The sequence below is a fragment of the Hemiscyllium ocellatum genome, chromosome 5 (assembly GCF_020745735.1).
Source record: "Hemiscyllium ocellatum isolate sHemOce1 chromosome 5, sHemOce1.pat.X.cur, whole genome shotgun sequence".
Taxonomy (NCBI): domain Eukaryota; kingdom Metazoa; phylum Chordata; class Chondrichthyes; order Orectolobiformes; family Hemiscylliidae; genus Hemiscyllium; species Hemiscyllium ocellatum.
Genome location: NC_083405.1, coordinates 24861211 through 24884272, shown reverse-complemented (window position 1 = coordinate 24884272; position 23062 = coordinate 24861211). Strand labels below are relative to the sequence as shown.

The 23062-nt window shown below is 39.8% G+C and overlaps 1 protein-coding gene across 1 annotated transcript in view; it reads right to left on the bottom strand.

Annotated features, from left to right (window-relative positions):
- Window positions 1-23062, bottom strand: part of LOC132815631 (apoptosis regulator Bcl-2-like) — a 160835-nt gene that overhangs the window by 21745 nt on the left and 116028 nt on the right. The gene's annotated exons all lie outside the window — the stretch shown is intronic.

Below are 23062 nucleotides of genomic sequence, written 5' to 3'. Positions count from 1 at the left end.
GAGATTAAAAAGTCAACATTAGAGTGGTGCTGGAAAAGCGCAGCAGGTCAGGCAGCATCCGAGCAGCGGGAAAATCAACGTTTCGAGCAAGAGCCCTTCATCAGGATGCTGCCTGACCTGCTGTGCTTTTCCAGCACCAGTCTAATGTTGACTTCATTAATGGTAGTCATTTTTCTAAATACTTATAAATTCTAGAAAATAAGAGATTGGAGGGTGGCATCATAACCACACAATTCAAAAAAAAGGGAGGGAGCACTGGAAACAGAATTACAGAACAGCGAGCCTAAAGTCAATAGTGGAGAAAATGTTAGAAGTCTATTCGAAAGATTTGATAACAGAACATTTAGAAAGCTTTAATGGAATTGCACAAAGTGGCATGTGTTTAAGGCAAATCACACTTACCTATTCAACTAGTTACATTCTCAAAATATTCCAGTAGATTTGTTAATGAAGAAGCAGTGGATATGGAATATTTGGATTTTCAGAAGGTCCCACTTAACGGATAAGTGAGCAAAATTAAAGCACATGAAATTGGGTAGTATATTGGATTCAAAATTGTTTGACAGACAAGAAACAGAGTGAGAGAAAAAAAATCAGTCTTTTTCCAGGTTATCGGCAGCGACGAATGGAACAGTGCAAGGATCAGTCTTTGGGCCTCAGTTAGTCACAACCAATATAAATGATCTGAAGTAGTGAGCCACGTGCAACATTTCCAAGCATGTTGATGACACAAAATTGGGTGAAATTGAGCGCTATCTGGAGGATGCAAGGAGATTTCTTAGTGATTTAGTTGAATGAGTGGGCAAACATGTGGCAGATGCAGTATAACCTGGCTAAATATGAAAATGAAATCACCTTGATGTGAAAAGCAGAAAGAAAGTGTTTTATTTAAAGAGTAATGTATTGGGAAATGCAGATGTACAAAGTGATCTCGGTGTCCTTGTACACCAGTCAACATAATAGACAGGTGCAGCAAGAAATTAGGAAGGCAAATGGTACATTGGCCTCAATAACAGGAAGATTTGAGTTCAGAAGTACAGATGTCTTCCTGAGGTTATACAGGGCCGGCTGTGAGACCACACTTGAAGAAATGCTTGCAGTGTTGGTCTTCCCACCTAAGAAAGGATACGCTTGTCATAGTGGGAGGACAGCAGAGGTTTTCTGGGCTGATACTGAGGATGGGAGATATGTCCTGTGGAGAGAGATTGGCTCAATTAGGCCTATAATCATTTGGGTTTAGTCAAATGAGAGGGGATCTGAGTGTAGCATATAAAATATTAATAGGGCTTGACAGACTAGATTGAGTGAAGATATCTCCCGAGTGAGGAATCTAGAGCCAGGTGTCAAAATCTCAGGACACAGAATAGGCCATTTAGGACTGAGATGAGAAAAACTCAAAAGGCTAATGAACCTGTGGAATTCACTACCACAGACCGCTATAGAGGTCAAGTCCCTGAATTTGTTCAGAAAAAAAGATACAGATTTTTAGGTATAACGGTATCAAGTGTTATGGGAGAATCAGAAATACGGCATTGACTTAGAGGATCAGTCATGATTATATTGAATAGTGCAGTAAGCTCAAAAGGCTGAAAAGGCCTGTTCCGGCTTCAATGTTTCTATGATTTCTCAAACTATTACTTTCACAATGGGGTGCCTACTCATGGACAACACCACCTGTCAATTGAAATGAAGTGTTGGTTAATAAAAGCAGTAAGCACAAAAGGAAGGTGTTTTACTTACAGGATTTTTTTAAACAACTTTATTCGTTTGGATGATTACTTCGTTGGAACATGTGCTGGTTTTCCAACAGAGACCTCATGTTCGATCAGGATGACGGTGGGGGGGAGGGGAACTACAAAGGGCCATAGGGATGAACTGAAGGAATATGGAAGTTGAGGGGTCATGTGAGGGCTCAAAAAGATATGAATGGCCAAGGGGGGGGGGGGGGGGGGGGGGGGCCCACGCTGGGTGGATGGGCAGAGAGTGGTACATGGGAAATAAAAAGCCATGGGGTGGATGCATGAACATGGGTTGGCATGGGATAGGGCATAGAGGGTGAGGGAAGTGAGAAGTTTAAAGCAGTTATGCTTTCAGTTTTAATCTTTGAATACCATGCCGGAGGCTCCAGACAGACTTCCCTGCCGGACCGCATCAGAAACCAAGGCAGCCTCTTTGGCTCTTCCCAGATCACCTCGGCTGAATTCCAACGCAGCCCTGACTCCTGGATTAAAAACCGGGAAGTGCTGGTGTCACTTTTAAATGGTCAGGTTCACAGAGTCAGAATTTCGTAGATAGTGAGGGAGAGTGACAGTGGGATGGGGAGAGAAAAAGACAGGTGCAGAAAAAAAGACAGTCAGCAGAAACGAAACAGGACACAAAGAATATAAAATAATAGCTCAGCACACTGAGTTTTTTACAACTGATGGAAATATTTTGAGGAACTGTCTTCTTTGTAGTAGCATAGCAAAGCCAGCAACTGAAGGTAACAATTGGATAATTGGTAACAAATTTGAGGAAAGACATTCTGGCTATTGAGGGAGTGCAGCGTAGATTCACGAGGTCAATTCCTGGAATGGAGGGATTACCTTACACTGAAAGACTGAAGCGACTGGGCTTGTATACCCTTGAGTTTAGAAGACTGAGAGGGGATCTGATTGAGACCATATAAGATTATGAAAGGATTGGACACTCTGGCAGCAGGAAACATGTTTCCGCTGATGGATGAGTGCCGAACCAGAGGACACAGCTTAAAAATACAGAGTAGACCATTTAGGACAGAGATGAGGAGAAACTTCTTCACCCAGAGAGTGGTGGCTGTGTGGAATGCTCTGCCCCAGAGGGCAGTGGAGGCCCAGTCTCTGGATTCATTTAAGAAAGAGTTGGATAGAGCTCTCAAAGATAGTGGAATCAAGGGTTATGGAGGTAAGGCAGGAAGAGGATACTAATTAGGAATGATCAGCCATGATCATATTGAATGGCGGTGCAGGCTCGAAGGGCTGAATGGTCTACTCCTGTACCTATTGTCTAATCTATTTTACTCATATTAGTCAAAGGACAAATATTGGCTGGAACAGTGAAGAACTTTTCCTCCTCTTTCAAACAAACAGCATCCCAGGACCTTTTACATTGGCTATGACAGCCATTGCTGGTCACAGTTTAACTTAACAATACCCCTCACATTTTAATGTAACTTTGTATTATTTTAGCTCAACACATTTCAAAACATCTTTTTCAAATAAATGTTCTGTTAGACTGAAGCAAATGCTTCATTCTCTAGATAATATACAAATTACCTTCAGATGAATGGTCACCCACTTATGTGTAAAAATATTAATTAATTAACTGATAATCTAAACTTGTAGGCCAGTTGGTCCTGCCATTTGTAAGAGGAGAAAAGCTGCACAAATAGTGTTTGATTAGATGTCCTGACATATGCTAAGGTGAAAAATATGGAAAATAGTATGAGGATACAAATTAATTGTTAGGGGACATTACAAGAGTGACAACAGGGTGAAGGGCAAGATACTGCAAGCAGTGCCAAAGTAACACTGTTTTTTCCCCTCTAGGTTCATTTGCTGAATTTAAGCTCAGACAAAATCTATTGTTTAATTGCACTGATGGCGAATTATTTTCTCAAACTGTAATTTTTTGTAAATACACACTTATGAGAGATGGAGGAAAAGTGGAGACACAAGTAAGCCAGAATGGGAAAGGGAAGAAAACCAAGTTTTCTCCATAAAGGATATAAAAGCCCGATGTAGTCAGTGCATTTTATTTATTTCCAGACTTCTTAAAGTAAATTCAAAATCACAAACTGCCATGTGGGATTCAAACAACAATCTCTAGAATTAGATCATCAGTTTAGGCCCCTGGGTTATGAAAGAAAGTAAAATAGACAAGCAGGGATAGGACAAATAGACAAAGTCTTTTCCGGGGGGTGGGGGAGTCCAGAAGCAGAGGGCACAGGTTTGGGGGGGGGGGGGGGGGGGGGGAGGGCGGCTGGGTGGCAGGGAGATATATAAGGGACCTAAAGGGCAACGTTTTCACAGAGGGTGGTACATGTATGGAATGAACTGCCAGAGGAAGTGGTGGAGGTTGGTACAATTGCAACATTTAAAAGGCATATGGATGGGAATATGAATAGAAGGGGTTTAGATTGATATAGGCCAGGTGCTGGCAGGTGGGACTAGATTGATTGTGATATCTGGTCGACATGAACAAGTTGGAGTGAAGGGTCTGTTTCCATGCTGTACATCTCTATGACTTTATTTAAGAGTTGCTTTTCACAACCACAGATGTCTCAAAACACTTTACAGTCAAGTAATACTTTATTTTATATCTAGTCATCTTAATGGAGGAAACATTGCAGCAAATTTGTATACACCAAGCTACCATAAATAGCAATTTGATAATGGCAAGATTTATGATTTTTTTTATGTTGATGATTAAGGGATGGATATTGGGATGAATGTGGGGTATACAGTGAGGATGGAGAAAGGAAGAAGCAACAGTCAATACTGTTAAGACCATCAAGTAGCTATATTTGTCTTTCATTTCCAGCAGATAGGAAATAAAATTATATGACCATTAACAGGCTGAACAATCAAAGTTCTTAATTATAGGAGGTACTTCATTATACAAATAATAACAAACTTGTAATGTTATCCAAATAGTCAAAAGGATTGGTGCTGGGTCCACTGCTACGTCATTTATAGAAAATAATTTGGATGTGAACGTAGGAAATATAGTTCGTAAATTTGCAGATGACACTAAAACTAGAGGTGTAGTGAACAGCAAAGAAGGTTACCTGGGAGTACAATGGGTTCTTGATCAGATAGGCCAATGGGCCGAGGAGTGGCAGGTGGAATTTAATTTAGATAACTGTGAGGTGCTGCATTTTGAAAAGGTAAATCAGGACAGAACTTTTACACTTAATGGTAAGGGGAATGTTGCTGAACAAAGAGACCTTGGAGTGCAGGTTCATAGTTCCTTGCAAGAAGAGTCGAAGGTAAATAGGATAGTGAAGGCGGCGTTTGATATGTTTGCCTTTATTGATCAGTGCATTGAGTATAGGCGTTGGGAGGTCAAGTTGTTGCTGTACATGACATTGGTTAGGCCACTGTTGGAATACTGTGTGCAATTCTGGTCTCTCTTCTATAGGAAAAATGTTGTGAAACTTCAAAGGGTTCAGAAAAGATACACAAAGATGTTGCCTTGGAGGGTTTGAGCTATATTGTGAGGCTGAATAGGCCAGGGCTGTTTTCCTTGGAGCATCGGAGGTTGAAGGGTGACGTTGTGGTGGTTTGAAGAAATGAAGGGCATGGGTAGGGTAAATAGTCAAGGTCTTTTCCCTAAAGTGGGGGAATCCAGAACTAGAGGGTATAAGGTTTAGGGGGAGTGGAGAAAAATTTGAGAGACACATAAGGGGCAACTTTTTCATGCAGAGGGTGGTGAGTGTATGAAATAAGCTGCCAGAGGAAGTAGAGGAGGCTGGCACACTTACAACATTTAAAAGGCATCTGGATGTGTATATGAATAGGAAGGGTTTGGAGGGCTATGGGCCAAGTGCTGGCAAATGGGACTAGGTTAGGTAAGGTCATCTGGTAGGCATGGATAAGTTGGAGCGAAGGGTCTGTATCCGTGCTGTACATCTCAATGATTCTATGACGCTACATCCTTCACAGAACAACAATCAAAATGGATTTTAAATGCACAGTACTTCAAATTGGTACTTTGCTCCATCCCATGAAAGTGAATAATTAAATTGAATGCAACATTAAAATTAGTCAAATTAGCATTTTTGAGGTAAATGCAATGTAACTAGTTCCAGCTTACACTGCATCAGTTGACAGCCACATGTCCCAAGTCATGTGCCATCAACCGATTCAAAGTATGACCTTTCTAATTAACACAAGATGTATCCACAAAACACCTTTGTTTAGGTAAATACAAGGAAGCACCACCTGAAAGTATTCAAGTTGTGTTTATTTTTCACACCCACATGTGTCCAATGTAACTGATATGCTATGCTATCGTCAGGCGTCATTGGAAAGCTTGCTCAGGGAACTTTGCAAAGTTTCAGCTAAAGCAGGCTGTCATTGGGTTTTATCTTCAAACTCCTGGCAAAGGGGGAGAAAAGCTGTACTCTCTTCTAAATTTTTTTTTAAATGTTTCTTTTAAATAACTTTCTTGGTCTCATAAAATGGCCAGTATTTCAGCAGCTTCTGAACCCCCAGTATTGAATAGACATTCCACCTAAAGCTGATACAAAGGATTTGGAGCCAGGTTGCTTGCCTCCTGTGGACAATTAAAAATATTGTATTTTGATGTTTCCATTGGGCACTCATGCTTTTAGTTACCGTTTCATCTTGCAAGGGAAAGTCTGACGGGGTAGATAAAGCTCCAGTATTGTATTAATATCCTTCCAATAAACCCAGTGAGATGGGTCTTAAATGCCTGAAAAGACTGTTTGTCACATCCTGAAATCAAAACTTGTTGAATTGCTTGAAATAGAATTTCAGCCACTAGGTCAGTTGATGCTGGGACTCCAGGGAAAAGCAGGACTCCAGGTTTATTTTTCAGCCTGCTTCAGATACTTCATCACTGCCTCCAAGTTACTGGATGCCTTACCTAGTCTATACTTTGCCTGAGGGAAGGAAAACTACTGAGTCCAACTCATCAAGGAAACTATTAATAAGCACTGACCTCCTGGGTGCTGAAACTCATGATTTTAAAACCTCATGTCATAAATTATCAATTTTGGTAAATCCAATCTCTCCTGTCCTGCCTCCTTTGATCTCTTGAATACTTGTGAACAGGGATACCGTAACAAATCAACTCACCTACATTTTGAATGTTTCAAGAATCAACCTGATCCTTTATTTCATCTTAAAGCATCTTCTGTACAATTTGTGGAACAAACCTTATCTCAAACCTCGAGGACTTGACTAAAACTACAAATGCTTACCTCGGTAAAGGATGGGAATATTTAAAAAAAAAGAGGAGAGTAGGTTGGATGCAGTATGACATTAGCTTTTGAACTGGACTATTCTCCATACCAGCTCAGCAGCTTCTTAACTGCATTCTGGATGCCATTAGGATTGCCTTTTGGCAAGTCCATGGTTTCAGAGGATTTTCAATGAGAAAGTGATCTTCCCAGAACTGAAGTCATAGTGGATGATCTGCTGAGTTATGGATTTGGAAACACAGAGCTATCACTGACCATTATCAAAATCTAACCTGACCCTAGATAGGCCTTGAGAGATGATCCTGAAGCTAAATAAGAAGCTACTGCAATTTAAAGGTGCCTGAAGTCAAGTATGTAGATGGCAGACTAACTGCATGACAACTAGATTTCTGAGAGTAAATTTCCTTTTTAAGTAGCTGTGCCCTCACTGCAGGATCAATTATGCCTAAAACAATCCTTCTTTTAATTAATCTTTTAGTTGCACAAATTCACAGGCTGCTGCAAGCTGAATAAATGAGCTCACATATGGACCATGGGTTCATTAACCATGGAGCCTAACATTGAACACCTACTGTTCACAGGTTATATTCGCTTGGGGTTCTAGGCACGCCTGCAAGGTTTACAAATTTTCTGCAGTCTATTTATTTCTATTCCTCAGAGAAATTTATCCTGGAATACACTTTGAAATGGATTTCACAGCAGTGAAAAGAGAGTAGCTGCTCTGGTTTGTCAATTAAATCTGCTGCTATTTCAGAATTTTCCCATTGTACCTGGAAAAAAATGTCTGTACTTTGGCCAGAGATTGGGAGAGAAATACCAGTTTTCCAGCTGATGTTTATTTCTTGCTCTTTTCCAGCTTCTTTCAGTTGCTTGCAGAAACATTCGTAGCTCTGAACATTCTTGTATCTCTCAAAATAGCTGTGCTTTATTTTTAAATCTGATTTTAACACAATCTCAGCTCCACTGCTGACTCGGTGCTCACTGCCAACAAGCTGGCAGCTTGCAACGTACTATGTCTTTACTGAGTTACTTATAAGATGGCTGCCTCCAATATGTTCCTCATGGTAAAGCAGATGACTATGACTATAGCAGATGAGGAAGGACATTTGTGCAAAATTAGATTTCATACCAAACATGCTGGTTTGGTGAGGATGGGGATGGGTGAGCCAGGGAGGGTGGATGTTCTATACTCTTTGTTCTTGGGCAGAAGACTGGATCCAAGTTGAATTTGCAATCTAATGAGCAACTTCATCCTTGACTCTAACCCTTTAATACTCAACCCCTGTGGTTGTAACCTTACTTCTCTCTATTTTAATTATGTTGTTTCTCCCTCACTTCAACTTCTTTCCTCTTGTTCATTTAAAGCAGGTGCGATATAGGTGCATGACGTATCTACATTTTATAATCATTTAATTTAGAGCTTGGATTTGAACACCTACTGTTCACAGGTTATGTTTGCTTGGGGTTCTAGGTACGCCTGCAAGGTTTTCACGTTTTCTGCAGTCTATTTTTTTCTATTCCTCAGAAATTTATCCTGTCTCTATATAAAGGGATTGAGGTACTAACTGGCAAGAGTTTTTGAAGCCATAGTTTATGTAGAACAAAAGTACTTTGGGGCTAATTGGAAATGTCTTTACACTGGGACAGTTTTTATGTGCAAACAAAGATAACCCCTTAGGGGAAACACCCATCATTTGAATAAAGCTCTGGTTTCAATTCAGGTATGCTGGATTACTGGTTGAAAATAGATGTGTAAGACAGTTTCTTCTGAAGAGGGAGGTAGTTTAGAATAGTCCCCCAGTGGAAGGAGTTTAGTTTGAAAGTGCCAGATCAGAAATGTTTGGTTAAAACCCTGAAGGGGTTATTTGAAGCCGAGAAAGTTCAAGATGAGCTACAAGGAAGGCTATCAGATTTTCTGGACTGATAAGTGATGTTAATCCCTACAGATGAGGGGGAATTCTCTCTGCTATTTGGTACTGTAAAAGGGTACTTCTTTGATTATGCGATTGTATTTTACTGTCTATTCCAAAATCTTTAAACTTATGATATATTTAAATATAATTTGATTTATTTTTTTTCATTTTTGTGCCATAAATTTGTGTTTTATTGTTAAAACACAATCTGCAGTGTTTTATGGCATTGCTTGAGTGCAAGACCACCTCATTAATACCAAGAAAAAATCCAAAATACAATCTATCAAGCCAGATTTCAATCTGGTATCTGATGTATACAGAAACAACATCTGCTAGGATTTTAACACAAGGCTTCCCAAATTTGGGACAATGAATCCCGAGGCAGTAATTGCCAACATTATGCTCAGTCTGAGTTACAACTGCAATGCCTCTGTCCTAACAGTAATGTGCTATTCCTACATCCCCAAGCTCTCTTAGGTCTCCACCAACACACACAGGCTCTTGCAAATCACTGAGATGTCATGACTTCTTAAAAATTTGAAATGGAGTAATGGGGGAATAAGATTGGAATTCATTAAAGCTTTAAAAGAAGTTCGTGCGGCTCTCCCAACATTTAGCACAATGTAACTTTTAATCTATTTTCCAGGTTGAGACAAACATGTTCTCAAAATAAGATCCATCCAATTGCAGGCACAGCATTGGTGTCATGTAATTGATATTCACTCTAATAAAGGTAGGACAGATCTAAAGAAATCAGGCTACAGAACAATTCCTTTTATATACATTGTACTTTTCATGAATTAAATGTCCCCAAGATGCATTTCAGGAATGATCATCACATTAAGTTTGGCACAAAGTTGAATAGGTATTAGGATAAGTGACCAATAGATCAGTCAAACTTCACACTGGCATCAGGTCACAGGTATGAGATGACAAGGCCATGGACAACATTAAAAGATAAAATACTTCTACAAAGTTTTTTGCTTTTTATGTAGTATAGCATATTTAACTATAAAGATAGATCAATTAGGAACATATATTCCCTGCATGCTCTTTAGAAATTTATTACAATGGTGTCACAGATTTACTTTAAGGAATCCTAAATACTATTACACTGGAACCATCATTATTACTGTTAAATGATTGTTTAAGAACAAACAGTTTCAATTATGTAAACAAAACAAAGCAAATATTCAGGTGCAATTTACTTCTAAGATGAAAAGGTAACCTTGTACCAAGTCATGGCACACAAGCCCATAAATGTAGTATAGTATGAGCTCAAAACAAAGCAGATTCTATGTGATTTTGCCATGAATTTTCATAATGAGTAATTTGTTTAAATGGTACATTTTAGCAGTGGAGTCCTGAGATGCAAGTTATTGCTAAAACAATTCAAATGGAAGTTTCTAACCTTGGGGTGACTATTGAATATTTAAGGGAAGGCAACAGCATAACGTCACTGGACTAATAATCCAGAGGCTCAGACTAATGTTCTAGGGACAGCTGCTGGTGGAATCGACAGATCTGGTATTGAACAGCCCCAGTTATGGTGACAATGTCAGTTGTCATAAAAATCCATCTGGTTCACGAATATCTTTTAGGGAAGGAAACCTTTGCCTGATCTGGCCTACAAATGATTCCAGACCCGTACAGTGTGGCAGTCTCTTAAACCATCTCTGACCTTGCAAGCCACTCAGTTGTAACAATTCTCACCAATCTACCCTGCACAGATGCATCAGTACATAAGGATTGTGCAGTTGTTAATCCTACCAAGTATTATGGAGACAAAGTCTTGTCTTCACATTGAGGATATTCTCCATCATGACATGTATTAATACCATCACTCCAAATGGGATAGATTTAAAACAAATCTAGCAACTCAAAACTTGACATCCATGAGGTGCTATGGCTATTAGCAACAGCAGAATTGAATTTAACCAAAATCTATAATTTCATGGCCTGATATATCCCTCTGTCTTTCATTATGATCAAGCAAAGATATCAACCTGGCTCATGAAGTGTACCAACAAGTATATGTAAATGAGGTGTCAACCTGGTGAAGTTAGACTTGCATGCCACACAGCAGTAATCATCTGGAATACAAAGACCTAAGCACCTTCACAACCAACGGATCAGTACAAAGCTCAGCACTTCCAACACATCCAATTGTGAACAGCGATGGACAATTAAATGAATAACCAGAGAAGAGAATCCCACAAACATCTCAATGCTCAATGATGGGGGAGCCCAGCACATCCGAACAAAAGATCAATCTAAACCTTTTGCAAATATTTTCAGGTAAAGAGTGCAGAATGCATGATCTATCTCAACTTTCTCAATTGTAATGTCATTTAAGATTCTTTAAAACAGATCCAAATCTTCAGTCAATTCAGTTCAGTTCACTCCATATGATATCAGAAATAGCGAAGATGCTGGATAATGCAAAGGTTATTGGCCCTAACAACATTCCAGCAGTAAGGCTTTGTACTCTGGAACAAACAGTACATATACCAAGATGTTCCAGTGCAGATACCACACTGGCATCTACCTGACATGGGGTAAGTTGTCCAGGTATGCTCTATTAACACAAAGCAGACAAATTAACATCTCTCAGTCTACTCTTGGTCACTAGCTAAGAGACAGTGATGATGTCAGTGGCAGTCTTGAGCAAAACTTGCACAGCTTGAACCAGCTCAATGACATTTGCTTTGGGTTTCATTGATCTCATTCTAGCCTTGGTCCAAACAGGGAAAAACAGCTGAACTCTAGGGATGCAGTGAGAGTGATCACCCTTGACATTATTGGAAAGAGAGTGGCAGAGTGGTAATTTCATTAGACTAAATAATTTAGTGGCCTGAGCTAATCCCTTGACAGCAGGTGTTCAAATCCCACAGAGGCAGCTGATTGAATTCTAATTAAACTAATAAAATCTGGTACTGAAAGCCAGTCTTAGTGATGGGGAGCATGATATTACCACCCATCATTGTAAAATCCCATCTGGCTCAGTAGTGCCCTTTGGGGAGGGGAATTTGCTAATCTTATATGATTTGGTCCATACATAACTCTATATCCACAGCAATGCTGTCAATACTTAACTGCTCACTTGAATTGCCCCAACAAGCCACGGGCAATTAGTTTTGGGGGGAAACAAATGTTGGCAGTGCCAGCTGCATTGACATCCCATGAAAGAATAAATAATCAAGGCAGCAATAGATTGAGTTTGAGCAAACAAAACTGAAGTAGGATATTCTCTGCTGTTTAGAGTTACATCTGGAACATAGGAAATTAGGGGCAGTTGTTGGAGATCAGTTATCTCAGGTCCAGGACACTTCTGCTGAAGTTTCTCAGGTTGCCGCCTTAGGCCTAACTATCTTCAGCTGCTCCTTCAATTCAGAAGCATATGAGGATTGCACTAATGTTCAGCATTATTCATAGACTGTTTCAATATCTGAACAGTTATGTCCATATGCAGCAAATCCTGTATGACTTTCAGGAATGACAGACTTTTGACATGACTGTTACTTGTGAATTAAGTACCAGGCTGTTACCACCTCAAACAAAAGAAAATCCTCTTGCACTTAATGATATTAATATTCCTAACTAACAACATCTTTCATGTTGCTGTTGACCAGAAACAAACCTAATCGGACATATGTATAATGTTGCTAAAAGAGTAAGTCAAATGCTGGTAATTCACGTCCTGTCAACCCAGTGTCTGTCCACCACCTACACGCCACAGCTCAAGAGTCGATGGAATACTCTCCACTTGTCTGAATGTGTACAGCTCCAGCAATACCCAAGCTGCACAGCAACCAAGATAACGCAGCCAGCTTCAGCCAAAGGCGAAGACAACTCAAGGTGATGTTCATTACTACCTGCCCCAGGTAACTAGGGATTGTCAATAAATGCTGACCCTGCCAGTAATGCATCTTCAAAAACAAATACTTTTGGAGAAAGATGCCAGGTTAGACCGACTTGTATTTCAAATTCACACTTGTACATCACAAAAATAACTCAGTAGTGGAGTGTCAATCCCTTGTACTCCCATGCCCAGATATGACGCACAAATCCCCTTCCCTGAATCCCTAAGCTGTTGACTATTTAATTATCCTTTAGGGTCTTAAAGCTAGCCGATATGATAATCGGTTCCATCTCATCAAGTAGCATACTCTTTCTTTCAAAACCAAGGCTTAATTCTTCCATGTAAAAATCTATCCTAAACCTCCCATGTTTGGAAACTATTGCTTCATCACAGACCACTCTACATCCTATCATCAACTAAATCGATATCTAGTCTGGAATGAGTTGGAATTTCCTCCAATTAAACTAAAGACAAAAGTCATTGTCTCTGACATCTGCCAAAAATATACCCTGTTCTAATCAGTTTTCACCAAGCTGCAATTTCAGGCTAAACCAGTTGGTTTGTAAATTCAGTATCCTATTCAACCCTAATCAATGTTTCCACATTAATCTCTCCACCAGAAAGATCATCTAGTCCCACATCCATAAAATTGCACATTTATACCCCCACCTCACCTTTTGCCGAATTCTCATTTATATCTTTCTAAGTTGAAAACTTAATTAGTCCAATATTTCCTTCAATCACCATGAAATTCAGCTCTTCTGTATCATCATTCTAATTCATTTATCAAGCACTTCCATTCTGGATAACCTACATTCATTCATGTTCACGAATTCAAAAATCTAATACTCTATTTAAAATTCTTTGTAGTCTAGTCCCTGGTTATCTCACTAACTTTCTCCTGTCCTACTATCATACGCTCAAATCATTGACTGAAATGCACTCCATCCACACCTTCATTCAGAAGAACACAGCGCAAAACAAGAGATATATATAGGTCATTTGGTTATGACCCTGTTCTGCCATTTAATAATAACTTCGACATCAAGTCTACATTCCTTTTCTATCCTACTATCTGTCAATTCCATTGGTGTCTAGGAATCAATAGTTCTCCGTCTTGAATATACTCTCCAACACTCTACATTCACAGAATTTCAAATTTCACAATACTGAATAAACTAATATGGTCAGTGCTGTAACTTTATAGATGACTGTTCACAGTTCTTGATCCTTCAGGCAGGAAAGTACCTCTACTCCATCTCTCACGGGCTGTATTTCTGGGGTCCATCAATTGCTGAACATTCTTATAACAGGAAGCAAGCACTGTACCCCACAGAAATTCAGCTTTTAGTAGCATCACCATTCAATAGTAAGGTGCCTGGTAATACTCTGTGGTGCTTAACATTCAAAGCAATATTTCGCTGAGGAAGAACAGTAGTGGTACAGACTGGGGTTATTGTGCAATTTCCAAAAAGCATTTATTCATGGTACTTTATGTTGAAAATAAGTCATTATTATGTTGCTCAGAAGGAATACAAAGTGACACAACTCCTTGTTGCTTTTTCTAATCACATAACAGTATGAATGAGTTGCAGTTCATCAGTTTACACTCATCATTCACAAATATTGCAGAAATACCAATGTTAGTTAAGCCACTACAGGTAACTCAAAATTATAGTCATACAGCATGGAAGCAGACACTTCAGTCCAACCTGTCCATCCCAATCTGACCTAGTCTCATTTTTCAGCAATTTGCCCAGACTCCTCTAAACCCTTCCTATTCATATACCCATCCAAATACATTTTCAACGTTGCAATTGCGCCCACCTCCACCACTTCATCTGGCAGGTCATTCCATACACACAGCACCCTCTGCATGAGAAAGTTAACTCTCAGATGCTTTTTAAATCTCTCCTCTCACCTTAAACCTATACCATCCTGTTTTGGACTCCCCCACCCTAGGGAAAAGACCTTGGCTATTCACTTTATCCAAGCTCCTCATGTCAATCCCATTGGTGTCTAGGCATCAATAGTTTTCAGTCTTGAATATACTCTCCAACACTCTACATTCACAGAATTCCAAATTTCACAATACTGAATAAAGGGATTTCCCTTCAGCTTAAACCCATGTGGTCAGTGCTGTAACTTTATAGATGACTGTTCACAGTTCTTGATCCTTCAGGCAGGAAAGTACCTCTACTCAATCTTTATAAGGTCGTCCCTCACCCTACAATGTTCCGGGGTAAAAAAAAAACCCCAGTCTATTCAGCCTCTCTCTATAACTCAAACCCTCCAGTCCCAGCAACACCTTTGTAAATACTGTGCACCCTGTCAAATTTAACAACATCCTTCTTATAAAAGGGAGACCAGTATTTTAAAAGTGGCCTAACCAATGTCCTGTACAGCCACAACATGACATCCCAATTCCTATTTTAACATTCTGACCAATGAAGGCAAGCATGCTAAATACCTTTTCACCAGTGTGCACCACAACACTTTTCAAGCAACTATGCACATGCATCTGTAGGTCTCTTTGTTCAACAACACTCTCCAGGGCCCTCCCATTAACTGTGTAAGCCTGCCCTGGTTTACCTTACCAAAATGCAACACCTTACATTTACCTATATTAAACTCCATCTGCCACTCCTCAGCCCATTGGCCCATCTAATCACGGTCCCATTATGCTCCAAGATATTCTTCTTTACTGTTCACTACGCTACCTATTTTGGTGTTACCTGCAAACTTATTAACCATATCTTCTTATATCCTCATCCAAATTATTTTATATAAATGACAAAACCAGTGGACACACCAGTGATCCTTTTGACACCCCACTGGTCCAAGGCCTCCAGTTGAAAAAGCAACTCTGTGCACCAGCCTACTGTCAAGCCAACAGCCCTCCCTTTTATCCAATTGGACTATCTCCCCGGGATCCCAAGTGATCTAACCCTCTTAACCTGTCTACCACGTGGAATCTGCTTATAAGTGTTTCTAAAGTCCATACAGACATCTACCACTCTGCCTTCACCCATCTTCTTTGTCACCTCTTCATATAACTCAATCAAGTTAGTGAGACATTATTTCCCACACACAAAGCCATGTTGATTATCTCTAATCAATACTTACCTTTCCAAATGCATGTAAATACAGCTCCTCAAATACCCTCCAACAACTTAGTCGCCACTTTTGTAAGGCTCTACAGTCAAATCGTTCCCTGGCTTTTTCTTACAGCCTTTCATAAATAATGGTACAACATTAGCCAACCTCCTGTCTTCCAGCACCTCACACCTGGTGGTCAATGATAAAAATATCTCAGCAAGAGCCCCAGCAATCACTTCCCTAGCTTCCCACAAAGTTCTGTGAATTGCCTGATCCAAGTCCTGGGGATTTATCTATCCTTATGCATTTTAAGATCTCCAACACCTCCTCTTATTTACTGTGGAAAAGGATATGGAAGATATAGAAAGTAGCATTACATATGGTGACACCTTGCAAAATTTCTATATTACAGAGGAGGAAGTGCTAGATGTCTTGAAACGCATAAATGTGGACAAATCTCAGGACCTGATCAGGTGTACCCTAGACCTCTGTGGGAAGCCAGAGAAATGATTGCTGGGCCTCTTGCTGAGATACTTGGATCATCGATAGTCACAGGTGAGGTGCCGGAAGACTGGAGGTTGACTAACGTTGTGCCATTGTTTAAGAAATGTGGTAAGGACAAGCCAGAGAACTATAGACTAGTGAACCTGACATTGGTGGTGGGCAAGTTGTTGGAGGGAATCCTGAGGGACAGATGTATACGTATTTGGAAAGGCAAGGACTGATCAGGGATAGCCAAAATGGCTTCGATTAGGTTAGATTCCCAACAGTGTGGAAACAGGCCCTTCAGCCCAACAAGTCCACGCTGATCCTCTGAAGAGTAACCCACCCAGACCCATTTCCCTCTGACTAATGTACATAACACTATGGGCAATTTAGCATGGCCAATTCACCTGACCTGCATATCTTTGGACTGTGGGAGGAAACCAGAGGACCTAGAGGAAACCTACGCACATATGGGGAGAATGTACAAACTTCACATAGACAGTCACCCGAGGCTGGAATTGAACCTGGGACCCTGGTGCTGTGAGGCAGCAGTGCTGACCACTGAGCCACCGTGCCGCTCCCTTTATGCATGGGAAATCATGTCTCACAAACTCGATTGAGTTTTTTTGAAGAAGTAACAAAGAGGATCAATGAGGGCAGAGCAGTGGATGTGATCTGTATGGACATCAGTAAGGCGTTTGACAAGGTTCCCCATAGGAGACTGATTAGCAAGGTTAGATCTCATGGAATAGAGAGAGAACTAGCCATTTGGATACAGAACTGGCTCAAAGGTAGAAGACAGACGGTGGTGGTGGTGGAGTTTTGTTTTTCAGACTGGAGGCCTGTGACCAGTGGAATGCCACAAGGATCGGTGCTGAGTCCACTACTTTTTGTCATTTACATAAATGATTTGGATGCGAGCATAAGAGGTACAGATCGTACGTTTGCAGATGACACCAAAATTGGAGGGGGAGTGGACAGAGAAGAGGGTTACCTCACATTACAACAGAATCTTGACCAGATGGGCCAATGGACTGAGAAGTGGCAGATGGAGTTTAATTCAGATAAATGTGAGGTGCTGCACTTTCGGAAAGCAAAACTTAGCAGGACTGATACACTTAATGGTAAGGTGCTGGGGGGGGGGATTTGCTGAACAAAGAGACCTTGGAATGCAGGTTCATGGCTTCTTGAAAGTGGAGTCGCAGGTAAATAGGATAGTGAAGTCGTCGTTTGGTATGCTTTCTTTTATTAGTCAGAGTATTGAGCACAGGAGTTGGGAGGTCATGTTGCGGCTGTACAGGACATTGGTTAGGCCACTGTTGGAATATTGCGTGTAATCTAGGTCTCCTTCCTATTGGAAATATTTTGTGAAACTTGAAAGGGTTCAGGAAAGATTTACAAAGATGTTGCCAGGGTTGGAGGATCTGAGCTACAGGGAGAGGCTGAACAGGCTGGGGCTGTTTTCCCTGGAGCGTCGGAGGCTGAGGGGTGATCTTATAGAGGTTTACAAAAATTATGAGGGTCATAGATAGGATAAATAGACAAAGTCTTTTCCCTGGGGTAGAGGGAGTCCAGAAGTAGAGGACATAGGTTTAGGGTGAAAGGGGAAAGATAAAAGGAACCTAAGGAGCAACTTTTTCACAGAGGGTGGTACGTGTATAGAATGAGCTGTCAGAGGAAGTGGTGGAGGCTGGTACAATTGCAACATTTAAAAGCATCTGGATAGATATATGAATAGGAAGGGTTTGGAGGGATATGGGTCGGGTGCTGGCAGGTGGGACTAGATTGGGTTGGGATATCTAGTCGGCATGGACGGGTTGGACCGAGGGGTCTGTGTCCATGCTGTACATCCCTATGACTCTAATATGATCTCTTTCCAAAACATCACTATATATTTCACCAAGTTCCTTAACTTCCATGCTCTTGTCCACAGTAAATACGGACATGAAATCTTCTATTTAGCAGATGCCAGGAATTCTTCTAAAGAGGTGGTATGTCAAAGGATAATGTATGAAAAGGGCCGAAATCACAATAAATTTACAAACGATACTTTATAAGCAGTATTGACAAGGGATGAAAGCAAATAACTTAGGGTCAAAACAGTAGCTAGACATCATGAGTAATTTGTAGCAGAATTTTTTTAAAAACTGATAGTAATAACTAATTTCTTAAAGGGCTTATCATTGAGGTAAAAGTGCCAATAAAAAGAAACAAGAAGAATCTTTTTAAGCCACGGATTGGAATTCATGTTAAAATAATATTCATCTGCAGAAAAAAAACCTAAAAAAAGACACACTAGAAGGTCATTCTGTGCTTTGCTTCCCATACATCTTGATCATTTCCCTTTAACAATGAAAATTCTGTCGTCATCTATTTTTTTGTCGACTGCAAATACAGAAAGGAATGTTGCAACCAACAACAGCATAACTACCAAACAAAATATGGCAAAATGACAGAAGGAGCATTCCTAGGGCAAGATATCCAAAAAAGGAAGTGCACTATATCCTGAAAACATAGTTACATAACCGATCTTCATCAAATCAATTTTGAAAAGGTTTGCACAGGTTTAACTTCAAAATGTGAACAAATAAACACAGACTTCTACACTTCATGTTATCAAAAAGCCTTGAAATCTTTTAACAACCACTCAACGTAGCCTGGATAAAAGTTCTTTCTTTAAAAAAAAACTGCTTTGTAGAGTGGTGGCAAAGTAGAAATTGATGTTGTTCTCTGACAAGAATGCTGCAGGCAGCTCAACTTCATACAATTCACTCACTCATCAGTTCAAACTCATATTTCCAATAACCCAGGTTTATGTGATCATAGAATAAAAGTGAAGGAATTATCAGCAACCAACCATTGGACTGGCAGAATGGACTAATGCTATATTTTCTATTTGAACATTAAAACAAAATACTCAATCAGTTTCTAAGTAGGGAAAGCACTGATAACCGAAAATGTTAAACAAGGAGGTTTTCACTCTTAGATTTATTGTTCAACTTTAATACATCATTATATTGGAATGTTGAACTTTGTGCTTCAAATAACTTTCCACGTGAATATTAAGTAGGATGGAAGGTGTTAACATTATAATTACAATATTACCTTTCACAGACACTGATCATAACTCTGGTAGTTCACCCAAATACATATTCTTCTACTGTGAATAGTGATAGCTTCCTCAATGATAACATAATCCTGACTTCATCCATATGCATACTTTCTTGCTTAGGTCACTGGACAGCAGACAGCTTATTTTTCCTTACAGGATTTAAAAACACTTAGTATTCCTGTATCATTTGGTTAAGCTCAGTATCTCAATAAAGAGGTGATCAAATGTGGCACACTCATAATTGGGGAGCACGGTGGCTCAGTGGTTAGCACTGCTGCCTCACAGTGCCAGGGATCTGGGTTCGATTCCAGCCTCGGGTGACTGTGTGTACATTCTCTGCATGTCTGCGTGGGTTTGCTCCAGTTTCCTCCTATAGTCCAAAGATGTGCACGTTAGGTGGATTGGCAATGCTGAATTACCTATAGTGTCCAGGTATGTATAAGTGAGATGCATTAGTCTGGGGTAAATGTAGAGTAATAGGGTAGGGGGAAAATGGGTCTGGGTGGGTTACACTTCGCAGCGTCAGTGTGGAATTGTTGGACTGAATGGCCTGTTTCCACACTGTAGGGATATCTATGATAAGGTAAGCAGCTCCAAAGAGGAACTGACCATCAAAATATCAGAAAGCTTGAGAAACAAACATAAATATTTAATATTTAATTTAAATAAAATCACTTCAACAATCTGCTGAATGCAAGAACCTACACAAACTAGTTTTCTGGAGATCTACAGTTTGACAAACCAATGTTCTAGTCTTGCAGGTTCCACAAAGCAATTTAAAGCTGATCTTTATTCAGTCTCTTCAATTCTAATGCCTGCATTACTAATTATAAAGCATATATGTTCCAACCAGTTCCATTCTAAAATAGCATCTATGGTCCTAAGACCCAAATTTTCATGTAAAAAAAAACAGGCCTACCATTTTGAACACCTACCATTAGATCCTTTTCAAAATGTCACATTAATAAAGCAATTAATTTTTATTTTTAGACAGTTACTGTTCTGTTAACACTGTGCAAAATGCACACGTTGGACGAAACACATATCAAGTATGGATTAAACCATACTGAGAAACCAAGTGCTCAGTGGTTCACAAGAAAACAAATGACTAGAAAAGGTTTCTCTTTTGCCCATGTAGGGTTTCTCATCCAAAGGAGTGATTAAGCAAGGGGAAGAGTGGCAGCTTCCCTATTAGGTTGTAACTACTGCAAATGCTGCCAGGGAGAGAGAATACTTAGAAAAGATTGTTTTACCACTTCGTTTTTTTTTCCCTAATGAGCAATGAAGAACAAGAGTACTCTTCCCGTCCCGACATGGAATCCTCAGACCTTCCCCTTCCCCGTCCCCGTCCCATTCTTCTTCTCATATCTCCAACACCAGCTTTTGCTGGAAGCTTGAAACTTTAGTCCTGCAGTGGCTTCCTCAAGTTTTTTTGGTCAATTTTATCAGCAAGTGACACATTTGCTATTAGAGCTGGCCATGTTTATCTATTGTTCATCCCAAATGGGTGGCCACTCACTTTACCACATCTCTAATCAGCAATTCAAAATGAGTATGGACTTTGTGACTAGCAAGCAATATACTATAAACCAGTCTGCCCCAAAGGATTAGACTAGTGCATTTGGTTCCTTTTTTTTAAAAAATGACAAAACAGAAGACACACTATTTAAATGGTTTTATAACAAACATAGCTCCACACGTTTCAATTGGAAATATCAAAAATACAAGTGAAAGTGGCCCACATAACCAAGATTTCAAGACATTTGACTGAAGTCATTGCATCCCAGAATTTTCAATCTCAGTTGTGCTGTTAGCATTTGGACTGAGAATACATGCTTTCCAACTGGAAATGGTGTGGTTGGTGGAGGGAGGGAGGGAGGGAGGGGGGACGGGTCTAAAAGAGATACTTCAAGGTGTGCCATGTGCTAGAACAATTGTTCTCAGAGTTGTAAAGCTGCCTGCTTGCTAGGTCACAGGATAACGTGGAACAAAAAACAGAAAATGGACAAAAACACTTAAGTATGCAGTTACTTTTATTATTCATCATTTTTGCAACTGATCAACTTTCAAAAGGAAAAAGGGAGGAAGGATAAGATAGAACATGAAAATGAGGGTTATAATTTAACAGCAACAGAAAGTTCTTATTTGAATACCACCCACCTACACGTACAGTTATGACTGCCATATTGAACCTCAAACTCCATCATGACTAAATCAGACAAGGGAAATTTTCAAAATAATTTTTACGAAACTGGTAAAAAGAAAACAGTCCCTTTAAAGTACAAAATGACAGATTCTGTGGTAACAACGAAAAGTGAAACACAACACTCTGAATCAAAGCGGCCCTCTTCACAATTAAAAATTCACCATTAACAGAGGGAATTTCCAGTAAAGATTTTTTTTAAATTAGTTCAAGAGACTACCTGGATGCAAATTTGCAAGCATTGTATGTGTGAGAGCTTACATCCATGACAATGGGCCAAAAACTATCATACCTACAAAATATGCTGATGGAACGACCAAACAAAGGATTAAAATTTACCCACACTGGTAAATTCTACCACAAAGCAAATTAGGAGCAAAATGTGTCCAAATCAATAACATGTAGTTACATGTAGAAAAAAAAAGGTCCAAAATCATTGCATAAAGTAATAGTCAGGATTAACAAAACCAGCTAAACCAAATGGAGGTAGCGATGAATGGCCAAACCTTCTTTGTTTAAGCGTTTTAAGGAATATCTTAAAATGAGATGGGAAGTGGAGCAAGAGGAGTTGAATGTGGAGCAAAGTCTGAAAATGTAGGTGCTGTGCTGCAAAAGAACAGAAAACAATATTATAGCAAACAGAATGCATGTATGCACGAGAGGTAGATGCATATTCATGTCGTTCACAGGACAATGTTAAATGAAGGTGGGACGAAGGCGATGGAGGGATTTTAATGCAAAAAAAATGAGAAATGAAGGCCAACAGGGACATGTGCTTTTGGGAGAAATTTCAATGAAGTGTAATATGGGGCATAACATTCTGAATGAGCCAAAATTTACATAGAATGTACTATGTTCCTTGTAGGAGAGTAGAAGAGGAATAGTTGAGTCCGAGAATGCATGGGTCTGCGTCTTTATGTGTTTCTGCACGTGCAAATATGGGCTTAGAAACTGGATTTAGAGATTATTCTGAGTGTAAGAGAATCGTGATCATTTTACAGGATGAGTAATCCTGAGGGGCTAGACTATTAATCTGGAGACATGAATTTAAATACCACTATGACAGCTAGGGAATCTAAACTAAATGAATAAATCTAGATTTAAAAAAAAGTAGTACCAGTAATGCTAACCATAAAACTATTAAGTCATTAACAACATCCCTATTTCAAAAACCTCATTTAGATGAAGATTGCGGCCAGTTATGTGGTTCTGGTCTATAGCGTGACTCCAAACCCTCAGAAATAGCAATACACTCAAATGAATCAGTAATATGACAAACAGTGGACCAATACTGGATAAACCACCTGCTTCAATTAGCTTTTGAATGTGGACAGAACAAAGATACACCCAAGCCACGCAATTCCATAAAGTCCTCCTCAACCACATCTGGAGACTTCAATCAAAACTGGGACAGCAAAGC